The 12,625-nt window shown below is 42.0% G+C and overlaps 1 protein-coding gene across 3 annotated transcripts in view; it reads left to right on the plus strand.

The window, feature by feature from the left end:
- The first annotated feature begins 4,110 nt into the window (after positions 1–4,110).
- The window catches only part of SESTD1 (SEC14 and spectrin domain containing 1), a 55,067-nt gene continuing 46,552 nt past the window's right edge, over positions 4,111–12,625 (plus strand). Inside the window, exons 1-3 of one of the 3 annotated variants that reach the window (XM_050339966.1) lie at positions 4,111–4,281; positions 7,396–7,458; positions 8,105–8,207. The gene's annotated coding sequence lies outside the window, so the exon portion shown is untranslated. Of the gene's footprint in view, positions 4,282–4,563; positions 4,583–7,395; positions 7,459–8,104; positions 8,208–12,625 lie in introns of those variants that run through there. The other 2 variants (XM_050339967.1, XM_050339968.1) reach the window with 2 other exon arrangements.

Genomic DNA, 12,625 nt, shown 5'->3' on the forward strand with positions numbered 1-12,625 from the left:
GAAACCATTTCTCCTTCACAAGAAGAGATAAATTTGTGAGGAAACCATTTTCATGTTTAAGAAAACTGAGAAGCAAGTTACTGACCACAGATAGCTTTGCTTCCTATTAAATATTTCTCACCTTTAGGCTTCTATTTTATTTTATACAAGAAAGACCAAGTTATGAAGACTGTATTTTATAGAAAATAAAAAGTAATTAAAGTAATAAAAGTCACTGCAGAGTTTGCTGTGGGACATATAATTTAACAGCCTCTAGTACTTGGAAGGATATGATGAAATCAGGGTATGCTTTATTGTTTCTACCTGAACACTAAGAAGCATATGAAAAAAAGACACAAAATGCCCCAGATTCTTTACAATCTTGCAAAGTTTCATACTGCTGTCTCTCATTACAGGCATGTCACTCATACAATACCTTTATAAAACAAAGACTTTCTCTTTTTTTTTTTTAATAATTTACTGAAGAACTTCAAAATTATTGCCAATCTATTTAAAAGATTGTTTTACACTCCAGTAGATAAGTATGAATACAATGAAATGTAGATCATTCCAAACCTGCTAGGTGCTGCCCACTCAGAGCACTGGGCTTTCAGCTTGTGCTTGTCATTAAATGCAGTCTCATGGGTTTCTGTTATCTGGGACTCGTATTTCGGTTCATTTTAAGAGCACAATTTAAGGCTTTGTTGTAATTGTTTCAGAAGAAACAATTACTCTTCAGTTCAGGATTTAAACCTACTATTTGTGTTTAGAAGGACATTTCAAAGCGTGATGCTAATAGCAGGTGAATGTGCCTTACCTTCAAAAGCCAGTGAATGGTAGGTCACACACTGAGTTCTGTAGCAGATCTTTTGTTTGTTTCTGTGATGTTTTGAATGTGCACTGAATGCTTATGTTTTTCTGTCACTTTCACTTCCCAAACCTTCTGATACTATTTATCAACATAGAAGGGACTTTTTTCCACTGTTTTGCCAATATGAATCTGGCTGTATGACAAACACATAAAGTTTTAAAGTAGTACATGCCTCTGCTGCTTACCGTGAATGTGATTATGCCATCTTGTTATGATCATAAAGCTCCACATAAAAAACAATCTACACTTTTTATTTAGAATTCTTTGCTGCCAGTCTACACTAGTTCCACTGCATATAGTTATTTGCTTATTTTCTGTATATACCATTTATGAATTGGATAGTTCTGCAATTTACATCTCTAGGCAATACATTGAATATTGCTGGCTTACACTAATTTAACTGCTCACATTCATTTTACTTGTATCATTTTACATGCTAAAAGAAAAAACAATTGCCTATCTGTTGCACGGAGATGTGGAAGGAAATAGCAAGCAAGGTAGCAAAGTAAATCACTCCAGGTGGAGGTTTTCCAGCCTGCCTGGTGCAAGGCTGTGCCCGGCAGCATCTCCCTGTGCCCAGTGGCAAGTGGAGCAAGAGTGGTGTTTAGCAGGGCCGTGGGGTTGCACAGGAGAGCCACTGTCACACCTGGTGGCACCTGAGGTCAGTGTCACCAGTGCCACGATGAGTTGGGGTCCATTAGAAGTATATGGGGGCTTTGTTTGTTTTTCTTTGAAGGTTGATTTTTCTGGAAGTGCAGAAACTGAAGCTGGAAGCAGTAATTGTGTTATGAGAGCACTGCTCTGCCTGTAACAAAGGCTCTGTTGTGCTGGCATACAGCACAGCTCCCAAAGCTCAGGATGTTTTCAGCCTATTTACTTTCATTTGTATGTGAGCAAATCTGGCATGGCTGCTGGGGAATAACAGCATGTATTAAAGCCCATTTTAATCAAATGGATCCTTGATACAAAAATGTACTGTGATTTTGTTCCTACTGGCAGTTTGCATGGAAAAGGCAATTAACTACAACTCTGAACTGATGGTATGACCTTAAACAAAATTAATCATGTCAGATTCCGTCCTGGAAAAGCATTTAGCAGAGTATAGATGGAAAAGGAAAGTCAGAAAACCTGATGCAACATCTTGATACTTAAACTAGCACATCTCCAGCCAAAGTACAAATGAGAGTGACTTTTGAGTTACTCTGTTTTATGGAAGCCACTGCAAGAGTTCTGCCCCTCCTGTCTGCAGGAGGAGCCTTGTTCAGTCATTGAGAAGAGATTCCAGTTGTGACCAGAAAAACAGAGAAGCAGGATCTATGTCCTTGTGGCCTGAATTCTCCTCTCCCTCCCTTCCTCTCCCCTCCCTCAAAAGTAACCGTGAGAACATTTATTAGGATGAATGAGTTCATGTGTACTGAAGATTTTGAGATCCACAAGCCAAAACAAAAGCACCCAACATAAATAGGCATACTTTCCTTTACCATATAGGCTATGTGATAGGATATGGTACACAGAATGTAATTATCTGCACTAGGGAGGGTCTTAGAAGTGTGAAATAACAAAATAAAACTCAAGCATGACAATCAGCCATAGTTTTCCCTTTGTTGATTTTGGTCCTTTCAAAGATTAGAGATATATATGTCAATGAGTCCCACTGAGTTTTTACATGTGCTGAACATTGTTGCTGGGTATCAGAATACTTTTCTAGTGTTCTGAAATACTATTTGTCCTACAGTCATAGATTACAAAGATACAGCCTGTGGGATCTCAAGTAAATACTGATGAGCAGTGAAAGCTTCTTTCTGTTATCTTACCTTTTGGCCCCATGTATGCAATAAGCATAAATGTAGAAGAGTGACCTAAAAGTCGTATCTAGCATATTCTTAAATCATTAGGGAACACACTTAAAATATTGCTAAAATTTTCCTCTTTTAATAAAGTAAAAATCACTTTATTTGGATCTCTACAGCAAATACCTTTTGTGGGAGGCTGAAGAAGATCATTTCTCCCTGTTTATCTCTATAGATTGTTAAAGAAGTCATTTTGCTCTTTCTCTTTTTTTGCTGCTGCTGTTTTAAGTATTCTTCCAGGAAAGAAAGACTCAACAGAGAAGATATGTTTTAGAGGCTGGCAGGCCTTGGCTGATAGGCCTCATCTGGAAATTTTGATGACAATTCTTTCTCTTTAGCTCTTACATGTCCAATGGGTGGTGTTGCTGAGAGAGGGACAGCTTTCTGAGTGAGCAGAGGCCAGGGATGAGGTCAGTACCACAGGCATGCCCTGATGGTGACGCTGAGGGCGATGGCTGCAGCAGATGTCAACTGGGCAGCCACCAGGAAATGTGGCAAACAGAGCCAGTTCTGCACACTCCATTTTGAAGGAAGAAACAAAGCAGTGGCAGCCTCTGTGAGACAGTTTTCATATTTGGAATGAGATTCAGTAAATTATATTCTTTGCTTTGGAAATAACAAGAGCAAAATTACGGTTAAGACAGAGTTTCAGAAGCCAACTTTTAGAAGAGCCATTATATAGCTTAACAATGATGTGCTCAGCAGGAGATTTAAGACTGACAGCAACCTGTCCTACGGCAGTTAGGCTGAATGCAAGACGAGTGTCCTGGCCAGCTCTCTTCACAGAATTTCTCTCTGCATTTTTACTTGTATTATTTTAGTTAGTCTTGGCGTGACAGAGTTTTAAAGTCCGTGTCCAGGAGCTGGGACAGATTACGGGTGGGAGTGGGAGGGGAAACAAAATACATGTCAGTGCCAAGCTGGACTCGATGATCCTTTTAGGGCCCTTTCAACTCTGGATATTCTGCGATTCCACGACTGGTGGCACGCTGGTGGCCCAGGGGGCAGCCGACCCCTGCCTGAGGCACTACGAGCGGCCAGCATTCACCTGTGAGCCCCTGGACTCGCTTTCAGCACGCACATGGATGTACCTCCACCGAGCAAAGCACGAGTACTCTTATCGTAGCAGGGCTGCCAGCACTGAAAATTCCGCGTCGGGCTGACTCCCGCTTGTCCTACGCCGAGTACTGACCGCAGCCCCACCGCCGCCGAGGGGCCCGGGCCGGGCGGTGCCGCGGCCTGCTGGGCTCAGCGCCTGCACGGGGCATTGTGTGCGGGCGGGGCGGGGCTCCGGGCCGGCTCCGCCAGGGGCGGGCGGGCGGTACCGCGGCTCCGTGCCCGGGGCGGGGGCGGCGCTGGGCCGAGGGCAGTGGAGCTGGGGCGGGCCCGCCAGCGCCCGGCGCTCGCCGTCTCCTTGCCGACGGAGGAGGGGTCGGAGCCGTCCCCGTCCCTAGGGGCTGCCGCTGGGCGGGCGAGGCGGTGCGAAGCGGCCGAGGGCAGCCGCCGCAGCCCGGCAGGAGCGGGCGGGTTCAGGCTCCGCCCCGCGTCCTCCCAGCCCGAGCACCCGCAGCGCCGCACCGGGTGAGTACCCGCGTCCGGAGGGGGCTCTGCCTTCGCCGCAGCCCCGCGCAGGACGGCGCAGGCCCTGCGGCCTGGCCGCGCTTTGTTCCCGGGCGGCGGCGGTGCCGCGGGGCGCTCCGCTCCGCTTTGCTCCGCTCCGCCGGGCGGCGGCGGCTCCCGGCCCGCCCAGGGGCGGCCGTGGCCGGGCCGCGCGGCGGGGCAGCCAGCCCGCCCCGCCCGCAGCCCCTCGGCGGGTCCCGCCGGCTGCTCCCGTGCCGGGGGCACGGCAGGTCGGTGCGGCCCAGGGGAACCCGCGCAACAGGTTTGGGTATTGTTCGTGCCGCCGCTACATACGTGGCGGGGGGGCTCCCCAGGGGGACTCCCGAGGGGCCGCCGCCACCGGCGGAGCTTTTTGCCTTTGTGCGGGCGCGGGAGGGCGGTGGCCCCTCCCGCCGGACCCCGCCGCGGGAGTCACGGCAGGCTCGGGGGGGAAGGAGCGGGCTCCGGGCGCGGGGAGCACACCGGAGGGAGGCGGGGGCAGGAGCCGGCTCTCGGCTCCCAGGTCCCCTCGGTTGCTGTGCGGGTGTTCCCGGTGCGTGGCCGCTGGTCAGTCCGGGCGCGCTGGGAGGAACGAGTCACGGCCGTGTCACCGCCGCGGCGGTGGGCGCTCCGGGGTTTCTGGAAGCGCTGCCTGGTCGGGAAGCTGATTCACTGCTGAAGCCGTGGTTGATCAGAGCTGTGGTTACCCTTGCTTTGATTTTTGACAGGTCTATTGTCTATTAGTTTTACCGTTCCCCCCCGTAATTGTGGTGTCTGTCCCCTGCTACTGCCAAGCAGAGCTGCTTAGCCAGGCAATTGTCGGAAGGCGATGCTTTAAAGCATCCTTTTTCTTAAAGAATTTGAACGAATGTACGAAAGCAAGAGTAGAGTCAATTAGTGGAGAGTGGCTCTTTATTTTTTGATTTTTTTTGTGAGCTTTTTAATGAGCAGAATTGATAAGGCTTAGGTAGATATGTATTAATAGATGCCTTTTTCCGCTGTTCTCTCATTTGTCTTCATCCCAAAGGAAATGGGGACCAATGTCCTCTCCATTTTTAGTACTGCAATGTCTGCATTGTCCTAACAATTAGATCTTGACTTTGTTCGCACATTAAAATTCCCTGTGATGAAGAAATACTGTGGGTTTCCCCCCTTTTTCTCCATTCTGTGACATTGCCTGCTAAGATTCAGTGTATATAAATAATGAATGCTGTTATTACATGATAGGATTACTGATGGTGATTACTTTCTGTGCTAATAGGGGTTCTTCTTTTTCTGAATGTGAGCTTTTGTAGTCCTAATGCTATTGTCTATACCAGGCAGAAACTTAAGACGGAGAAAAGGGTGAACCACAGAATAGAACCAAAGCTTGGTTAGAGAGGCCTGCTGCTTGCTGGTGAGGTGCTGATTGTGCTTTTCTCTGTCAGGAAAAAAGCAACAAGGCAGAGCATTATATTGTGGTGTTTCCCTCTCTGGAGATATTCAAAACCCACCTGGATACCTTCCTGTGTAACCTGCTGTAGGTGACCCAGCCTCGGCAGGGAGTTGGAACTAGAGGATCACCAGAGGTCCCTTCTAAACCTAATAATTTTGTGGTTGTGTGAAAACCTCCTGTCAAAACTAGGAGGAATTACGATGTGGTTTTTAATGATGGATTTTAGGATTTTACACCATTCTTTACATCATAGATTACTGCTTTGAAGAATCCTGTAAAATCATCTCAGTCAACCATTTTTCCTAATGTAGTATGCTAATAGATGATATTTTATTTGCAATTGAGTTGATCCGTAACATCAGTTTTCCTAGAAATACAAGTTAAGAGATAGAAATAGATGTATTTTTAAATTTCTTGTAAGAAAAAGTGGTGTGATGTCTCCTGGAGTTGTAGGCTATAATTCTAAATGGGCAGTGGATTCACATTTCTCAGTAAAGCTTGTGTAAACAGGAAAAGTGTAAATAGTTTTGTTATTTTCTGTCAACAGAATAAAGGAGTCAGGTAAAGTTCAGCTCAGTTTCGGTTGGCTGCTGCTTGAGAGTAGTAGTAGGAAAGGGAACTGGAGAAACTTCTGGAAGAACTTCAATACAATGCTACATAGCTGTCAAGGGTCCTTAGGGAGAGAACATAAAGAGGAACACCTTTATTCCCCAGTTACTGTGGTTGGGTGGGGAAATACAGAGCACCTTCAATAGGTAGCTTCTGGCAAAGTAAGCAGAGCCTACCCTAGAAATGATGTTGCAGGATTTCTACTGTGTCTCTACTCAAGCTGTCTCGAGCACTTGCTATTGATATTTTTGTTTCTGATCCATAGGTGTGTCCTCTTGCCTTCTCTGCATCTTTTTGAGGCTGACTAGAAAAATTCCATTTTTTTTTTTAAATTTAAAACTTACTGTGAGTTCGATTAATGTAATGACTGCTGTTAACTGTAAAATTAGTGAAGTGTGTTTGTCATCTTGACTTTACCTGTTACACAGCACAGGCTAATTTTGACTTCTTGGGTGGTGTTGGTGGATTTCATTTGGTGGGTGGAATTTGATCAAAGTTTCATGCAAGTCTTAAAGCACTTGCTGAGGTTTAATGTTTGATACTTATATATTAATTCTGCATCTTCTAATACAAATAGGGACTATTTAAATTTTTTTATTCAAGTTATAATTTGCCTTTTTAAATTTTATGGTAGTGAGTAACTTTGTAGGAATACCTTCTTCTTCTTCACAAGAAAACTCACTAGCATTGTTGAATTTTTCAGTTTAGTGTAAAACTCTGGGTAGGTTACCTCTGATTGAAAGCAGACTGCAAGGATTCTGGTTCTTGTTACTTTCCCGCTGCTTCCGGTGCTGCCTCAGGAGCATTGCCTGCTAATTGTAAACAATGTTGATGTCTACCATATGTTTTGGTAGGAAGTATTGGATTCCTGCTGTCCCGCTAAACTCAAATACCTAGCTTAGAAGCATTTGTGAATATATAATGGCAATGTTGACTCCCCTATCATGTAGCTCTGTAGAAACCCTTGTTTTCAGCCTCCAAGGAAATTGAGTTTTAGATTGAGTATTAAAGTCTAAAAATAAGGTCAAATACTTTCTCTTTTGAATTTGCAGAATCTGGGATCTGGAACTCAAACTTATAACCCTAAGAGACAGTGTTGCATTCCAGTACCAATGGTAAGTAAGAAACATGAGATCTTTACAATTTTCATTTCTTTGTATTTGGTCCTTATGAAGCTTTGACACTGGTGAATAGACTGCATAGAACAATATCTTTCCAGTTGGTTTTGTAAAAACTTATCTAGGTTTTAACTCGTGCTTTAAGTTATTTGCTTTACTTTGTTTTCATTTTGTGGCTTTTTAAAAAATGTATAAAAGGCGCTATAACATAACCAAAGCTTAAGTTCTATTACATAGTTTGTGCAGCCGTCAGTGCAGCCTGTGTTACTGTGTCTTGTGCACTGTTAGTGTCTCACTAGAAGAGAAGTGTCTATAAATGTACTAGAGGGTGTTAAAGCATAAGACTGGAGATAAGTGAATTCCAATTTTAAGAGGGTTCTATGGTTGTGGGTAAGAGGAAGGAAAGAAGTTTTAGAAGCGTGGAGGTAATTGTTGCTGCTCTGATGGTGTTGATAAGCTGTGTTGGAAGGTAAATGAGAGACGAGCACATTGATTGAGCAAGTATAAAAATGCATTGGCAAAGCTTTTTACTCTTAAGACTAAATAAGAGCGAGAGATTTTTGAACTGAGGATAACCTTACAGCAGACTCTAAACAAGGAAGCAAGTTAAAATCAATCTGGAGTGTTGTTTTCCTGTTTCCAGGTGAGAAGATGAACTGCTGCATTTTGGACAAGCTGAAGTTTGGAATGCTGAGACATAAAGAACCCATTAAGAAGGAAATTACAATAGTTAAGAGGAGATGAAGGTATGACTTAGGGCTTTGCAGAATCAATGATTCAGGGGAGGTAGATGTAGTAGGCACATGAGAATTTAGAGCCAAGATAAACTCCTGTGACATTGGCAGAGTTGTATTTGAGATGTGCTCTTAGAGAGGTATCATGAAGGACAAGTGTTGACCAGACCAAGTAAGGCCGAGAAAAATTGTGTTGAAAGAATAAGACAAATGAATTTGATTTTAACTTGATTTTTTGTTCACTAAATTCTATCTGTGGCTGAACTTGAGAAAATAAATGCTCATTCTTGACGCAAAGGATCAGGATGGACATATAATGCGTACATGAAAGTTGCCAAGGGTTGTCTACTTTTTGGTGTTGGTAAAAGTTATTCTTTCTTTCTAATCAGTATACCCTCAATGCAGGTTGTCTGTTTTTCTCTCTGCTGGCATTCTGTTTGCTAATTCTTTCATATTGCATTCTAATTTGACCCTAGAAAATAGTGTAACTGTAAAGTGTGTGAGTTGCATCTATGCAGGATGCTGCAGGTAGCAGTTTAAAAAGCTTGCTTTTACATTCTCTGAAGCATGTGACCATTTATTTGTTTAAATTTTTTGGTAGTGGAAGGCTACATGTTTTATTTTGAGGAAGGAGGAGAGAGGGAGAGGTGCTGTGGTTACTGCAGGTGGTTGCTGTGGCCAGTTGGTGATTTGCAGTTGAAATGTGCAGAATTTTTATCCTGATTAAAAACACTGAAGACATCCATCAAAGTGAAGGCAAGATTTATTTCTCTTGCACCCACTAATTCAAGGACAGCTCAGATAAAAATTTTTGCATTGCAGAGTAGTGAATTAGTGTATTTCTGAAATATTTAGAAACTTAAAAATATGAACAAGGTATTTATGTACCAGATCTGATGTATTTCAATCTCTTGTACTTTCCTGTTTGGTTAACATTTGCAGAATTCTCAAATTATTTACTTATTTCTTATGAAGGGGTTTTTATTTTTATCCCCATTGTGTCTACCTTGTGTAGATGTTTCAAGGTCCACACAAAATCTTACTCTTACTTTTGGTCATTTATCAAACCCAAAATTTTAAAGATTTATAAATAGTCTTTTTAGTAGCACCTTGTTTGTTTTCTTCTTATTTTGTGTCAGTTTTCTCCACCTAAAGGAGGACTACTTTTGTGTTGTGCTACACTTTTGCCTACACACCCCACCTTAGTTTTCTTTTCGAAAAGTACCTTGTCCTTTCATACCCCTGCCACTTGAGATGATTTTCAGTTTAGAGCAGCGTTTCTTTTTGTTTCTATTCAACTGAGTGTCACTATACTGAGCTGAGAAGTGACTCCTGTGGCCCTGAGCCACATGCACTCGCAGCCAACGCCGAATACATGTATTGTTATAAAGCTGTAGATTGTTTTCTTGTATAAGAGTTAGAAAAGGAACAACAAGTTCTAATCTCGCACCCCAGAGGAAAGCATGTTTTCATTTGCTCCAGACTGCCAACAGTTGTACTCATCAGTACAGCTGTTCGTCTTTGACTTTGTCTTTCAACTCGGCTGCTTATGGCTTGGACTGTCCAGTCTTGTTCCTCCCACTGCCTTAGTTCTTTTTAGGAAGTACTGAAGGCAGAAGAGCTCTCTAATCTCTCATCACAAACTGGTTTTGAATAGTTCCTTAAAGAACTGGTGATAAGGTATCTATTTTTGCAAGCATTTAGGACTTGTTTGTTTGTTTTGGTGGGGGTTTTTCTGTTTGTTTGAGTACAGGGGGTTAGGAGTATATAGTCTGATTTTACTATTTGTTGCTTACTTTTCTTCCCCTCAACCTATGACTCAAAAACTATTTCTGTGGGACAATTTGCAATCTGTTTGATTTCTGTACTATTTCTATATGACTTTTGCCTAAGTAAAATTTTAAGAGGTAAACGTAAGTTGTTTTTTTTTTTTTTAATAGGTCTTAGGCAGGTGTGATGAAGAAGAGCAAATGTCTCAGCTGTGCTTTGAACATAGCCTTTCAATTAACCTATTACTATGTAGAAAGTGGCGGAAGAAGCGGCCTCTCAAATGTCATCATTTTATGTATTCTGTGGTCACTTGATAGTGTTAAGTGAGTTAGGACTGTACCAGGTGACTGCAGCTTCTGCTAGTTTAGCTGCCTGTTGCAAGGGAGGGAGGGTATGAGGTAGATTGGTCTTCTGTTGCCTGTGGTAACACCTTACAAGGGCAAGCCGTAGGGTTCTGCAGGAAGGTAAATATGGTGTCTGTCACTGTAAATATGACAGAAAAGGGAGTGTGGAGATCCATCCAAAACCTGTGACTTATTTTCTCTACTATTCTAGATTAAAGAAGCCTGAAAGCTGCTGTGACTTAGCATAGATCATGTGTGTTTGGCTTGGACTGAGGCTGGAAAGGGTAGAAAACTCTAGCAAGCTATCATTTTTTATGTCACATGTTGTAGCATCATTATGAATGTCTGCATGTGTTTCTTTGGGTTGAAACAAGCCTGCTCTCTGTGAACATGGCCTGTGAATCCAAGGAGTGCTGTTCTTTGGAGTGTGCTAATTGCTCCACAATATCCTGTGGTTGACCTTGTTGTATGGAAAGACTGAGGTGTTGGTATTGTGTTTCACAGCTGTACATGCAGATCTTATTGTGCATCCTGAATTATATTGTTTCTGTGCTTGGTACTCTTCCTTCTTTTCTTTTCCTCTGGTTTTTGCTTGAAGTCTGAGGACAAACTCTACCATTCTGTGAAATGAATAGTTGGCTGAGATCAAAGATAAAATTCAGGTGCACAATGTCTTTTTCTTCTCAGATGGCATAACCTCTTACTCACCTGTTCTCCATTTGCTGGTTTGCTATTCATTATATTGTTCATCACTTCTTTTTGTTGCTCTCTTTTTATTTCACTTTTCACAGAATGTTGAGGAGTTGAAAAAGGCTGGGAAAGAAATATGAAAGATGGGTTAAAAAGAGAAAGTAGTTAACAGACAGCTCTTCCAAATTCTATTGTTAATTATAGTTAAAAGACAAAGCCTATAAGGTAAGACTTGAACCTTCAGGTGAAAATGGAGCAGAAGAATTGGAAATTTTCCAAGCTTAAATTTGGCATGGCTGTGACAATGTGGTTTTGGATCATGGCCTAGCACACTGTTAACCCCAGCTTTAACCCAAATCAGAGCACATTTTCAATCTGTCCATTCAACTGCCATAGCAAGTTACTGAGTTATACTAACTGCGTATGTGTAATGGAAATGACGTTGGGTGGTTGCATTTTGCTTTAAACTAGTTTACATACTCATGAAATATACTGAGACTATGGTTTGTATTTTCTTCATACTTTAGTGTGAATTGGCAGGTTATGGAAGAACAGAAATATTTTCATTGTGTACAGCTTCAAAATCAGACATCATATAAAACTCAAGTATGCTTTTTTTTATGGATAGTTTTTACAGATAATAAAAAAAAAATACAAAAGTGGTTGAAAAGGCAAAAAATTTGATTTGATCTTCCCTAAATATCTGCAGTTATCTTTTCTCCTGAGGTCTTAGAGGGCTCTTCTGTTAAATATTAGTGCTGTTCATAATACGTTAAAGAGTAAAAGTCAAATACTTCATTTGAGTACATAAGCTGATATTCACCTGTCATGTTTTATTGATATTTCGAAACTGCCCATCTGAGTAGCCCAGTTTCATGTGCTTTTTAATTGAAGACAACATTAACTAATGAATATCCACACACCTTTTCTATTTTTTGGGGCAGGTTTGTGTTTCTTAAGTTACCCTGGGACATCAGCTGTGGAGACACCTTTGTTTGTGTTTTCTCTGTGCAACTTAACTGGGAGAGATGACCTCCTTTAATGTAATTTTAAAGGAAGGAGAAATAATAGTCTACACAGATAATTGTGGTATTCAGCTTTCTCTGTCTTTTACACAAGGGTTTTATTTCTGTGTGGGACAGATGAACTTGTTTTAAGCTGATCCAGGGAAAGAGTGGGGTAAGGCTTTGTGGGTTGAAGTTAGCATCTGAAAAAGCCTGCATGATGACTTCAGAGAGTGAAGTTGTTAATTTTGAAGATCTGCAATTCAGAAGTTGATTTTAAAAGAAAAAATATTTTCATCCTATATGATTTGAGGCTTTTTTCCCCCTCGTACTTCAGAATGTCTATTGTTATTTGTGCTATTGTTTGTGCCTGGACTTGCAAGCTGCTACAGTTTTGAATGTAGCTGCCCATCTGCTGCTGGGTTATTTATAGGCAGATTTGTGGAGCTCCTTCTAATCTCTCAAGTCTTCAAAAAACATTAATGAATTAAACATCACAATACTCTTGTAAAAAGAGAATTAGATGGAGGGACTGAATGGAGACTAAAAAGGATAAATGACTTGCTGAAAGCCATATGTATATTTCATAGCAGAACAGCGAATAGAAACCAGATTTTTTTTC

This window comes from Myiozetetes cayanensis, unplaced genomic scaffold (genome assembly GCF_022539395.1).
Source record: "Myiozetetes cayanensis isolate MyiCay16 unplaced genomic scaffold, myiCay2020 scf9, whole genome shotgun sequence".
Lineage (NCBI taxonomy): Eukaryota > Metazoa > Chordata > Aves > Passeriformes > Tyrannidae > Myiozetetes > Myiozetetes cayanensis.